This window comes from Anabrus simplex, chromosome 7 (genome assembly GCF_040414725.1).
Source record: "Anabrus simplex isolate iqAnaSimp1 chromosome 7, ASM4041472v1, whole genome shotgun sequence".
Taxonomy (NCBI): domain Eukaryota; kingdom Metazoa; phylum Arthropoda; class Insecta; order Orthoptera; family Tettigoniidae; genus Anabrus; species Anabrus simplex.
The window spans coordinates 225,019,853-225,031,940 of record NC_090271.1 but is presented as its reverse complement, the minus strand read 5'-3'; the positions used below and the strand labels follow the sequence as shown (position 1 = coordinate 225,031,940).

At 34.1% G+C, this 12,088-nt stretch overlaps 1 protein-coding gene across 1 annotated transcript in view; it reads left to right on the top strand.

The window, feature by feature from the left end:
* The window catches only part of RyR (Ryanodine receptor), a 623,761-nt gene that overhangs the window by 168,969 nt on the left and 442,704 nt on the right, over nucleotides 1–12,088 (top strand). The gene's annotated exons all lie outside the window — the stretch shown is intronic.

Genomic DNA, 12,088 nt, shown 5'->3' with positions numbered 1-12,088 from the left:
TTAGAATCAGAGGATGTTCTTATAGAACGAAACATGTCATTCCACTTATAACTCTTAATTTTTTACAAGTATTTTATAGTTTTCGTGTTTGACAGACTGAATAGCTTTAAGTTATACTAAATAAGTTGATGCTGAAAAAGAGTGGCTTCATTAACAAAATATTTGTATTTAATCATGTTACTAGTATTTATTTCTTAAAACTATGTGTGAATTTTCTAAGAATGATCAAAGAATTTCTAAATAATTCAAGATAATTTTAAGCTCATGATTTATCTGTATGTATATTTTTAATTTTTTTTATTCCATTTCCCAGCAGTCGATAATCTAAGTGTATTGCCCCTTGAAACTAGAATCACCACCATACCTGAATAAAATTTAAGCATATTGGTGTATAGCTCATCAAAAATGTTTTCCTTGGTTACTATTTTTAGTTTAGTGTAAGAAACAATAATCACCACCACAACTTTACCTCATATCTGTCAATTGTGGATTCCCACGCAAGGCAGCATTGCCTCTCTTACCTTTCTCCTTCACTTCAGTGATAATAGAGAATCAATAATAATAATGTTATTTGTTTAACGTCCCACTAACTACTTTTTAAGGTCTTCGGAGACGCCGAGGTGCCGGAATTTAGTCCCGCAGGAGTTCTTTTACGTGCCAGTAAATCTACCGACACGGGGCTGTCGTATTTGAGCACCTTCAAATACCACCGGACTGAGCCAGGATCGAACCTGCCAAGTTGGGGTTAGAAAGCCAGCGCCTTAACCGTCTGAGCCACTCAGCCCGGCAATAGAGAATCAATCAGTCGATCAATCAACTACCACTGATGTACATTTAGGGCTGTTGCCCAGTTGGCAGATTCCCTATTAATTTTTTATATAATCTTTTTTTAAAAATGATTTCAAAGAAGTTGGCAATCTATAGAACATTTCCTTTGGTAAATTATTCCAATCCGTAATATCTCTTCCTATAAAAGAGTATTTGCCTCAATTTGTCCACTTGTAATCCAGCTTTATCTTCATATGATTCTTCCTATTTTTAAACACACTATTCAAGCCTATTCATCTACTGACATCATTCCACGCCACCTCTCGTCTAACAGCTTGAAACACATTGAGTAGTTGAGTAGCTTGTCTTCTTACTCTGTAGTCTCAGAGATATCTTGAGAAGAATTTGGTCTTGTGAATAAATATGGGTGTTCCTATACATTCCTGAGACTAGACCACTGGTTGTTAAAATTCAAAATCTCTATAAATGTATTTTAAGATTGCACTCTTTTTAATGCAATTAGAGCATGGAACTCACTATGAGAACATAAGATAACTGATAATGAGTGTAGGCTGTATAGAATGAGGCTCTGTGTAAAGGACAGGAATATCCGATAATTTAAAAAAAAAACTTTGATACCCACTGAATGAACCATTATTTTTCTTTTCTATGTTTGGAAGAGTTAATGTATATTTGAGTATATTTTAAATTAGCAATGTGTCAAGTCATTCAGAAAAGAAAAAAAAAAAAAGAAAAAAAAAAAGGGAAAAGATTCTTTTTTGAGCTATGGAACTACAGTGAAATCCCAATAATACATACACATTTAATACACTGTCCCACATAATATGTCCCTGCACATAAGGCTGTTAAAAATTTCCCTGTATATTGGTCTGATGAATAATCATGGGTGTTCCCGTTGTGTATTGTATATATTGTGCTCAAATCCCATATATCACACTTCATTTGTGGACTATTTAAAATTCATTTTCAGTAATGATTGGAAGTAAAGTTACATGTTCATTACTTGTTCTCACTACGGTCATTAATCTGTAAAATATTTCACCCTTTACTTACTGGCTCTGCTAAGTATTAGTTCTCTTTCCTTCATTCTTTAAACTTATACATTAATACAGTACAGTACCATGATTGTTGTTTTGTTACCCCTTGTCTCTTATACTCACATTTCTTAGTTCTGCTTGTCAGTTTCATGTTGTCCTTGCTGTACTGAAGTGTGTTTGTGATTAAAATGAGTGTTAAACTCACTTCAGAAATTTTTGAATAGATGAAACCCTAGGAAATCATGCCAGTGCCACAACTGATGAAGAAGGGGATGTAAAAGACAAATCAGTTGAACTGTTCCCCACATAACAAGACACCCTTGCACTTTGCAAGTGATATAACAATTTCTGATGATATGTCAATGAGTGTAAATTCACAATTAAATTGTGTAGAAAATGTTGTTATTCATTGTTTGTCTAGGAAATTGATTATGATTAGTGAGTTCTTTTCCTGTAAGAATTAAGTGTAGTATGGCTATATCATTAAGAGGTCTAGTGTTGAAAATAAATACTCTATAATATCTTGGCATGAGGCGCATGTAGCATTTATAATCTTATTTATACGATATTTCAGTAAAAATGTTTTTAAAAAATTGAAAATGTTTTGTATCTGTTATATTTTATGTACAGTATGTGGTTAATACAGGGTCTTGGTTAATATGCATTTAATGCATGATTTTTATGAAGAACATTTTACTGGGGTTTTACTGTATCTTGAGGTACAGAATGATTTATAACTACAGTCGAAACTGTTTATTGTGACATCGCTTTTAATGTAATTTATTAGTTTCATCTCCATGTTGATGATTTATGATGACAATGAAAATGGAAAAGATTGCTCCTCCTAATCAACACAGAATATACTTTCAGGACTAATTATTGTTCCTTTCATTGGGCCATCTTCAGCTTTTTAGATAAAACTTACGCAGATAACAACGAGCAATATATGGAGAGCACGATCAACAGACACTCCAAAACAACAAGAACCTTCAACCAGATTCAAGATATAGTTTTCAAATACAGGAGTCCTTTCTTTCAAACAACAGTGGAAATTTACAGTATACTGGCAACTGAAATTGTGAAAGATGTTCCCTCACACAGTAAACAAGTCAACATTTCGATATTATCAATACAGCTTCAAGTAATTTTACATTTAAATACCATACAGAGCAAAGACTATCAACTTTCTGGCAGTCAAGGACATTTTAATGATTGTAAACATAAGGAGACTATACATGATGTTTATAAACAAGTTTTATTCATATAAATAGGTCAAATTGGACCAAGTTTTAATTTATTGTACTTAATAGAAATTCATACGTAGTCAGGTATATCAGTGTACATTAAAGTTGACTTTAACAATCAAATTAAATTTTTCCGCAAGGATCAACATGATTATAAACTGAATGAAAGATTGTTACATTGTAATGTAAACTGAGTTTTATAAATAAGTCATATAGACTATGGTTTAATTATATCATATACACAGGTGCATTAATATATATCAGTACTGATAAGGACTTCTAGATCATACAATTCTTCACAAAGTTAAAACGAACTACATATTGAAAGCTATGTTAAATTAGTATCAAATATGATGTGCCCTTTTATTCTATGGTTGTTAAATTTTTTTAATGTGTGCCTATTTGTATTTTATCTATAAAGCTGAAGGTGGCCCAATGAGAGCATCCAAAACTAGTCCTGGATAAAAGATAATTCTTTTAAGTACATTTTGTGTTGATTAGGAGGAGCAATCTTTTCAATTTTCATTGTCATCGCTTTTAATGACATATTGGATATAATAGCAAAATTTAATGGTTTTGTCTTTATCCTATATAAACACTGTATTTAACAACTCGCTTATTATTCCATATTTTAAATCAACGGCTATAACCCCTTAATGATTAATAAAATCATTAACAAGATATAATTAAAAACTGCAACAAAATTGATTCCAGACAAGCCTAAAAAAACTAAATATGCTCCCTTCACCTACACAAATCCAGGCCTATTTCAAGTTACTAACCCTCTAAAGAAATACGATATTAATATCGCTTATAGAACCCGATATACGAACCGTAATATATTCTTCAATTCAAATATAGTTAACATTAATCACAATAAATTCTCGAACTCTGGTATCTATAGGCTTAAATGCACCCATTGTGGATTCTCCTACATCGGACAGACTGGACGTAGCTTTTTGACCAGATACCTTGAACATTACAACGCTTCGAAACATAAAAAGTATTCCGCCATGAGCACCCATATGGAAGAGACTGGCCACAGTTTTACTACAATTGATAAAGACCTTCAAATCTTGAAATACGTCAATAAAAGTAAACTTATGACAGAGTTTGAGAACATTTACATATTCCTAGACCAGCATTTCAACGGGCATCAAAATTTAAATGATACTTCAGAAATTAAAAGTCCAATAATCGAGAAAATTCCAGAACTACTCTCTCTTTTCAATATAAATAATAATAACTTTACGAGAATCTTTAATTATACAACTGTTAATAATACAACAACTACTACTCTACTGCCCTCTCATGCGACACCCCCTCCACGATTACCCGACCCGCCTAAGGAATCGGTCACCCCTCCTCCTCACATGACTCACTCCCCGCCTCTACGTATACATACATACAATACTAGAAGCAGCAATAAGGTTACTCGCCAGTTTGATTCGCGCAGCCAACGTTAGCGAACACCTCACACTAGTCCCAAGGGTAAGCCTCCTTCTAACTTTTACTAACTTTTTTTCATTATAACATAATTTTATTTTTCCTCCCTTTTCTTTCTTTTCAGATTTCTAACTCCAATTGTCCCATAATCTGCTCCATCCATTCTGGTTTGCTGGAACTCTCCCTACTTTCAAGTTATCGTTACTTAACGAGTCCACATTGGTGTCCTACGTTGTATAAGTTTAATTCTATTGCTAGCGTGTAAATACGGACTAGTTCAACCTGTATTTCCTTTTGGCATCGTGTTGGCTCTCCTACAGAATTCCTAACTACTGAAGTTTACGTCATTTCAACCTTAGCTTCGTCGCTTTGCGCCTTTTAACTGACTCAACTTGACTCGCACTAATCAATAAACTCTATTTTAACTTTTGTTTTGCTCAATTAAGAACTCCATAGTCAACAATTAATCCACGCTTCACGCATTGACATATAATTTAAGATCTACTATATCTATATCTTTTTACTTTTACAACCTCATGTTTGTTTTAACTTTATAGACTACCATCATTCAAAGTATTCCTCTGCATACTTGCTGTTAATCTGTACATATTGTTATAATTTCATGTTTAATGTTATCATTTTACTTTTTATTATGGTATTGTCACTCTTTTAACAATTTTTATCATTCAGCTCAGGGCCCTGACCTAATCCTTGTAAATTAAGGCTGATGATGTTCGCTATGTCGAACGAAACATGTTCCTTTATTTAAGACACCTCATGATTATTTTATAATTCAATGAGTAATATAATGTATTGAGTAGGTGGTTGTGATTAAAAGGATTTTATAATTTTAATATATTGTCCTCAATACGGTTCTATTATGAGATTAATTACATGTAACTTAGCTGCCTACCAGGCTACGAAAAGGAATAGATATCTTAATCTCAAAGTCAAGGTCAGCAAAATATCTAGAGATATTCAATTTTTAAAAGAATGTATGAAGCATGGACTAATTCCCAAATTTCTAAAACACCTTCAAAGAAAAAACTTTTCGATTTCTGATTTACGTAAAACTCAAACGAAAGTTAACGAATTTTGGTTAAAAAACGAAATCAAGGCGCATTACAAAAAGAAATCGTTCCTAAACCTACAACTTTATAAGACGCATCTTGAAATATCCTCTAGTATGTCCCCATTAGAATGGAGTTCATACTCCATGTTTGTCAATGAAAAGGTACATGACATAGTGAAGACGAAACAAACAACATTAGACAATAAACTGATACAATTGCAAAACACTAAGAATAAACAGAGTAGTGTCAACAGTAAAACTAACCTCCCTTCCGCCGACTTAAATCGTTTTCCTACTACGGTGAACTTATCTAATACTGACTTTTCAGATAATGAACTATCCCTCCTTGATAAAGGCCTGAAATTTAATTGGCCTAACCCGAAAAAAACCGACGATCTGATTACTACAGTCGCGGAAATTGAATCTAACATTCAAAAACTCTCCGTAGAAGTGCATAAAGACATTAAATACGAAATAAAGAAAAAGCTTCCTTTTCTGGCGAAAGAACTGAAAACTACCTCGAATCCGACCCTTAGCAAACAAATACATGATGTAAGAAATAAAATTAATAATAATAATATCATCGTCACTAAAGCTGATAAAGGTCCCACCATAGTATTACTACATAAAGATGACTACATTAAAAAAACCGAAGATTTCTTCGCTAATGGCAGTTTTACTATTATTAATAAAGATCCCACCCCCAAAATCCAACGAAGTTTGAAGAACCTATTGAAGAATCTGCCGTTCTTACTACAAGAGCACGAGTATCAGAGGCTTATAATAATGAACCCGAAACTTCCAACTGCAAAAGCTTTGCCTAAAATCCATAAAAAAGACGTACCTATACGCCCTATCATCAACTGCATGAACAGCCCTTCTTACAAAGTTTCAAAATTTTTGCATAATTTTCTCAGTAAACACTTTAAATTCAATAATACAGCCTATATAAGAAATTCCGTTGAATTTTGTGAAAAATTATCGACATTCAATCTTGAGCATAATCATATAATGGTATCCTATGATATTACCAATATGTATTCCAATATTCCGGTAAGCAAAACTGTCAAGATTATTAAATCAAACCTTTTAAAACACAGTAACCTTAGCAAATGCGAAATAGATAATTTCATCAGTCTGTTAGAATTTGTACTTAATAACAACTATTTCACCTTCAATAATAGAATATATCATCAAAAGGGCCTAGCAATGGGTGACCCGATCTCGGGCATTCTAGCTAATATCTTTATGGATGATTTGGAAAATAACAAAATAATCAATAATATTAATGGTCTTCAATTATGGTTAAGGTATGTTGATGACACTTTTGCCATTATAGATACACAGAAAAACGATAGTCATAGTGTGCTAACATCCCTTAATGAGCTTGACAATGATGTCAAATTCACTAAGGAAGATGAGATCAATGGTTCTCTAAACTTTTTAGATTTAAACATTTCAAGAGAGAATAATAAGTTCATTTTTCAAATATTTAGAAAGCCTTCTTGTGCCCCCATCACTATAAGAAACGATTCCTTACATCCGCAATCTCATAAACAGGCTGCATTTTTTAGTCTTGTCTATAGAGCATTAAAAATCCCGCTGACAACTGAAAATCGCAAAAAAGAACTAAACTATATTAAGGATTTAGCCAGAATTAACGGCTATAACCCCTTAATGATTAATAAAATCATTAACAAGATAAAATTAAAAACTGCAACAAAATTGATTCCAGACAAGCCTAAAAAAACTAAATATGCTCCCTTCACCTACACAAATCCAGGCCTATTTCAAGTTACTAACCCTCTAAAGAAATACGATATTAATATCGCTTATAGAACCCGATATACGAACCGTAATATATTCTTCAATTCAAATATAGTTAACATTAATCACAATAAATTCTCGAACTCTGGTATCTATAGGCTTAAATGCACCCATTGTGGATTCTCCTACATCGGACAGACTGGACGTAGCTTTTTGACCAGATACCTTGAACATTACAACGCTTCGAAACATAAAAAGTATTCCGCCATGAGCACCCATATGGAAGAGACTGGCCACAGTTTTACTACAATTGATAAAGACCTTCAAATCTTGAAATACGTCAATAAAAGTAAACTTATGACAGAGTTTGAGAACATTTACATATTCCTAGACCAGCATTTCAACGGGCATCAAAATTTAAATGATACTTCAGAAATTAAAAGTCCAATAATCGAGAAAATTCCAGAACTACTCTCTCTTTTCAATATAAATAATAATAACTTTACGAGAATCTTTAATTATACAACTGTTAATAATACAACAACTACTACTCTACTGCCCTCTCATGCGACACCCCCTCCACGATTACCCGACCCGCCTAAGGAATCGGTCACCCCTCCTCCTCACATGACTCACTCCCCGCCTCTACGTATACATACATACAATACTAGAAGCAGCAATAAGGTTACTCGCCAGTTTGATTCGCGCAGCCAACGTTAGCGAACACCTCACACTAGTCCCAAGGGTAAGCCTCCTTCTAACTTTTACTAACTTTTTTTCATTATAACATAATTTTATTTTTCCTCCCTTTTCTTTCTTTTCAGATTTCTAACTCCAATTGTCCCATAATCTGCTCCATCCATTCTGGTTTGCTGGAACTCTCCCTACTTTCAAGTTATCGTTACTTAACGAGTCCACATTGGTGTCCTACGTTGTATAAGTTTAATTCTATTGCTAGCGTGTAAATACGGACTAGTTCAACCTGTATTTCCTTTTGGCATCGTGTTGGCTCTCCTACAGAATTCCTAACTACTGAAGTTTACGTCATTTCAACCTTAGCTTCGTCGCTTTGCGCCTTTTAACTGACTCAACTTGACTCGCACTAATCAATAAACTCTATTTTAACTTTTGTTTTGCTCAATTAAGAACTCCATAGTCAACAATTAATCCACGCTTCACGCATTGACATATAATTTAAGATCTACTATATCTATATCTTTTTACTTTTACAACCTCATGTTTGTTTTAACTTTATAGACTACCATCATTCAAAGTATTCCTCTGCATACTTGCTGTTAATCTGTACATATTGTTATAATTTCATGTTTAATGTTATCATTTTACTTTTTATTATGGTATTGTCACTCTTTTAACAATTTTTATCATTCAGCTCAGGGCCCTGACCTAATCCTTGTAAATTAAGGCTGATGATGTTCGCTATGTCGAACGAAACATGTTCCTTTATTTAAGACACCTCATGATTATTTTATAATTCAATGAGTAATATAATGTATTGAGTAGGTGGTTGTGATTAAAAGGATTTTATAATTTTAATATATTGTCCTCAATACGGTTCTATTATGAGATTAATTACATGTATTATTCCATATTGTATAAAATGGCTTATTTTTATCAGATTTTTGGAGAAATGCATCAACTATAACATCCGATGTTGATGTTTGTTACTCATTTGGGGATTGCTGACAACAGTGTAAAGCTTATTTTCAAATTCTTGTTTTCAGTAGATGGTAATTTTCAAAACAGTCTGTCTGTTAAACAGTCAAGGCAAGCATCGCTGAGAAGATGTCGCAAAATAAAGAGAAAGTGTTTAATATTGAAGGAAAGTCACAAATAATATGGCAATTACAAAATGGGGAAACAAACATCAATGGTGCCAAGGAATTGGGTGTATTACACCCAACAATTTATACAATTTCGAAGGAGAGAGAGAAGGAGGACGTCTCATTTATTAGCCAAGACCATGTGTGACATTATTGATTAGTTTACATTGTTGCTACGTCTTTCTTCATTTATTATTTTATATTTAGCTGACATATTATTGTCGTACTTACTGTGAAAACATTGGAAGAAGAATTTCTCTCAGTCACACTCCACAAATACTGTATTGCAAATCATTTATACTGGGGAAAAACCAGATGTCTTTTTTCCTTCTTTGATTTTCTTATTTTTTCAGTAACCAATTAATTTTAGTGTTCTCCATCATTTGACACCAACAAGCTAAGCAATTTCTTCATAATACTGAGTAAATAGCCAATTTTACTTCCAGGTTATTGAGAAATACAATGCAGTCCCCAATAAGAACCAGATAAGCTATTTGCTTTTTGTCGCACCGACACAGATAGGTCTTACGGCGACGATGGGACAGGAAAGGCCTAGGAAGTGGAAGGAAGCAACCATGGCCTTAATTAAGGTACAGCCCTGGCATTTGCCTGTTGTGAAAATGGGAAACCACGGAAAACCATCTTCAGGGCTGCCGATAGTGGGGCTCGAACCCACTATCTCCCGATTACTGGATACTGGCCGCACTTAAGCGACTGCAGCTATCGAGCTCGGTGAACCAGATAAGCTGAGTTATCTTGTTTATATTCTGAATGTTGTTAACAAAAGTGGCTTCAACCAGATAAGACAGTTTGTCTTGTGTATAGTACCTATTTTTTTCTGTTGTTATTGTGTACATGGACATTACCATTTTATAAACACATTATTGGTAGTTAATACAAAAGCTACCTTTGTTAATGAGAACTACAATACCATGTAAGTGTGCGCCTAAAACTTACATATGACATATTTAGAAACAACAGAAAAACGGTTTGTGCGACCTATTGTTTATAACAACCCTTAATTGGTGGTCTCTTCAGGGTCATTGTAACCGGTTTCGACTGTATTTCCTCATTTATATAAATTGTTCTGGAATATGATTAAGTAAGACCTTTTCAGACTTGTGGTACATCACCAGTGTGACTCCCAGTACTGTATGTGATATCAATAGTCTGAGTCTTGAGTACTGTAGTTTAAACACAGATGTATTTTGAGTGGAAATGTTTCTCTTTTTGCCTCAGCACTTCAAGTTAAGTTTAGTATATTGTCATCTACAAAGTGTTGATGCTGGATATCTTTTTAGGAGGATCTGGTGAGCCTCTGAACTGTTGAATGATGACAGTATCAAATAATTTTTAAAGAAGTGCATGTTTTGATATATATATTAGTAAATTTGATTTAATTTTAAAAATCTGCAGATCAGGTGCAGTTTTATGAGAAAAGTTTCTCTCTTGAATAGCTAATGAAGTTGATTCTTAATTTATTACTATAGTTATCATAAATAATAATAAAATTAATCAATTAATGTTATTTGCTTTACGTCCCACTAACTACTCTTTTACGGTTTTTGGAGACACCGAAGTGCTGGAATTTAGTCCCGCAGGAGTTCTTTTACGTGCGGGTAAATCTACCGACACGAGGCTGACGTATTTGAGCACCTTCAAATACCACCGGACTGAGCCAGGATCGAACCTGCCAAGTTGGAGTCAGAGGGCCAGCGCCTCAACCGTCTGAGGCACTCAGCCCGGCTAAATAATAATTATATAATCTTATAATCGTATTAGACCTACTGTACACACTTAAAAAAAGTTTTACATCACGTATGAAGTATATAGTTTATGATACTAACACCAAAAATGAGCCTGATTCATAACATATTTGGTTTAATTCCTGCTCAACAAACCAAAAATGAAAACATTTATAAGATCATATCATTGCTTCCTCAAAAACTGTACTTTTTATTTTCTTACAATAGTCTTTACATGTTCGTATGGAGTAGTACATCCCCTTGTTTCAGATATGTGCATTTGTCTTGGCATACCTACCATCCACATGCCATTCTTGGTCCAATTTTTCCCATTAATCACTGGCAATTCGATATAAGTCCTGCGGGTTATGTAGCTTCTCATGACATCAATAAACAGCTCGTTTTAATTTATCCCAGGCATATTCAGTGGTATTCATGTTTGGGAAACAGGCAGCCCACTCCATTCAGATGATATCAGTTAATGATAACTACTCAATTGACACACAAATTATTATCCAAGCAGATGAAGTCTTCCCTGAAATGCTGGTGATTTAATTTTGCTGTTTGTTAGAGTATGTTATCCCTGTACTTTTGGAGCATTTAGTGTGCCCTGTACAACCACAGGAAGTGTACAGTGATCTTGTGTAATGCTTTCCCAGAAGCCAACACCTTACTGGACATTGAGCACTGTTTGAGATGTGCAGTATTATCAGGTTCCCTCCAAACACATTGTCTGCAGTTGTCTAGGTTCAGACATGTGCAACATTCATCAGTAAATACCAGCCTATGCTAATACTTGGAATCCATTGAACATGATTTATTGCCCATCTATAACAGGTTATATGGTGTCAGGATATAAGAACTGGATTTTGCCATCTCCATCAAGAATGTAGAATGTGTTCCTAACAACCTGATTAGACACACAATGTCCTGAAGTCACCATGAGTGTTAGATAGTCATGAAGCATTCAGCTTGGGGTTCCTTTGAGCCAACAGTCAGAGATAGTGATCATTGGTTGCAGTTGTAGAATGTGAATGGCATGTGCAGGCTACATCATCAATACTACCCGTTGTTCAGAAATGATTCCATGTCCAAACTACATCCCTTTGATTTGGTCATGTATGTTGAGCAACTTCTCTTGTTAACA